The 2,619-nt window shown below is 40.1% G+C and overlaps 1 pseudogene; it reads left to right on the top strand.

The window, feature by feature from the left end:
- The first annotated feature begins 1,533 nt into the window (after positions 1–1,533).
- Positions 1,534–2,175, top strand: LOC116084588 (annotated as a pseudogene).
- Positions 2,176–2,619: the final 444 nt, after the last annotated feature.

Genomic DNA, 2,619 nt, shown 5'->3' with positions numbered 1-2,619 from the left:
CCCTATGTGCTCTTTGGTTGATGACTCAGTCTCTAAGAACTCCCAGGGGTCTGGGTAAGTTGGCTCTCTTGGTCTTCCTGTGGAGTTCCTATCCTCTACAGGGTCTTCAATCATTTGCCCAACTCCTCCACAATTTCCCCAACCTTTGTCTACTCTTTGGCTGTGGGTTTCTGCATCTGTTTCAGCCAGCTGCTTGTTGGAGCTTCTCATGGGACAGTTATGCTAGGCTCCTGTTTGCAAACATAACAGAGTATCAATAATAGTGTCAGGGATTGGTGCTTGCCCATGGGAGATATAGGACAAAGGGATAGAGGGCCAGAAGAATGAAATCTGAAGCTTCCAGGAGTGGGGGGAATCTTTAGAAAGTCTCAGAGACCTGGGTGTGGGATATTCCTAGGAGTTCATGCTACTGTCCTTAGCCAATGTGCCTAACAGTGGGGGTGTGGAACCTGAAGAGGCTAGCTCCTATAACCAGACAGGACACCCAGTGAAGAGGCCAGCTCCTATAGGCAGACAGGACACCCAGTGAAGGTGTAAGGACATCAACCCACCTACTAAATTTTGACCTAAAATTTGGCCTGTCTAAAAGAAATGCAGGACAAAGATGAAGCAAAGACTGAAGGAATACCCAACTAATAACAGGCAAATATGCTTTTTTAAATGACAGATGATTTTATTTTGCTGTTAGAGATGTCTGTATACTGCATATGTCCCTAGTACCCACATGTGCCAAAAGAGGGCACATCTTCTAGAACTGTAGTCATAAAATGGATGGTTTGTGTCAAACTCTAGTTTCTGGAGAAAGAGCCAGTTCTTTTAACTCATGAGGAAATCTCTGCAGTCTCCAATGTAAAGGTATTGTTGTTTTTATTAAAATGATTTATATGTCACATCTTAAAATTAATGAAAAAATCTTAAATTGCTTTGAAAGAATTGTAATTTAAATGGAACTCTTACCTTTACTGGTATACTTTGCACAAAAACCACTTTAATTATATATCCAGTTATCACAAAGTCTAGCAAAGATGCCCACAGTTATATTCTATGACTGACTTGAAAACATAACACCACAAAAATACTATACTGTTTAGAGCAACTTTATTTCTAATTTCCCCAATCTAAATGTCATTAAGATGTCTTTAAGACTATAGAACCTAGCAAAAGTGATATGATTATTTATTGAAATGATAGAGGGGAGAGAAGTGAATCACAAACTCTATGAATAAAAGAACATGGAGTGTATAATTCCAACCATACTCCAGAAAAACTGAAATTAGAAGCACAGTATATAGTTTTGACAAAGATGTATGGAGTAGAGAGTGAATAATTCAGACTATTTTAAGAACCAGAGTAAATGGGTATTATCATGCTGTTGACTATTATCTTTGTTGATAGAACTGCAGAGAGAAACAGTCTATGAAAACATAGAATGAGATTGCCATATGTTGAGCTCCATAGAGACAGCGCTGGGGAAAGCTAGAGCCTGATGGGCACTGGGCGACTCTGTGCCTCTCAGAGGAAAATCAACTAAACATGGGCAAAGGAGATCCTAAGAAGTTGAGAGGCAAAATGTCCTCATATGCATTCTTTGTGCAAACTTGCCAGGAGGAGCACAAGAAGCAGCACCCGGATGCTTCTGTCAACTTCTCAGAGTTCTCCAAGAAGTGCTCAGAGAGGTGGAAGACCATGTCTGCTAAAGAAAAGAGGAAATTTGAAGATATGGCAAAGGCTGACAAGGCTCGTTATGAAAGAGAAATGAAAACCTACACTCAACCCCCCAAAGGGGAGACCAAAAAGAAGTTCAAGGACCCCAATGCACCCAAGAGGCCTCCTTTGGCCTTCTTCTTGTTCTGTTCTGAGTACCACCCCAAAATCAAAGGTGAGCATCCTGACTTATCCATTGGTGATGTTGCAAAGAAACTAGGAAAGATGTGGAACAACACTGCAGCTGATAACAAGCAGCACTACTAGAAGAAGGCTGCTAAGCTGAAGAAGTACGAGAAGGATATTGCTGCCTGCAGAGCTAAAGGAAAACCTGATGCAGAGAAAAAGGGGGTGGTCAAGGCTGAGAAGAGCAAGAAAAAGAAGAAAGAGGAAGATGAGTAGGAGGATGAAGAGGATGAGGAAGAGGAGGAGGAAGAAGATGAAGATGATGATGATTGTGATGATGAATAAGTTGGAACCAACTTATGATGATGAACTATGCTAGAACCAACTAGTGCAGTTTTTTTTTCTTGTCTATGAAGCATTTAACCCCCCTGTACACAACTCACTCCTTTTAAAGAAAAACTTTGAAATGTAAGGCAGTGTAAGATTTGTTTTTAAACTGTATAATGCCTTTTTTTTGTATAGTTAACACACTACCAAATGTGTCTTTAGAGAGCCCTGTCCTGGCGGTATTTTCAATAGCCACTAATCTTGCCTGGTAAAATCTGGGGGTTGTAAATTGGCATGGAAATTTAAAGAGGGTTCTTGTTGGTGCACAGCACAAATTAGTTATATATGGGGACAGTAGTTTGGGTTTTTTTTTCTTTTGGTTTTATTTTGGGGTTTTATTGTTTTCATCTTCAGTTGTCTCTGATGCAGCTTATATGAAGATACTTGTTGTTCTGTTAACAG

Source organism: Mastomys coucha, unplaced genomic scaffold, assembly GCF_008632895.1.
Source record: "Mastomys coucha isolate ucsf_1 unplaced genomic scaffold, UCSF_Mcou_1 pScaffold9, whole genome shotgun sequence".
Classification (NCBI taxonomy): Eukaryota; Metazoa; Chordata; class Mammalia; order Rodentia; family Muridae; genus Mastomys; species Mastomys coucha.
The sequence above is the reverse complement of the archived record's forward strand: the minus strand, read 5'-3'. Positions and strand labels throughout refer to the sequence as shown.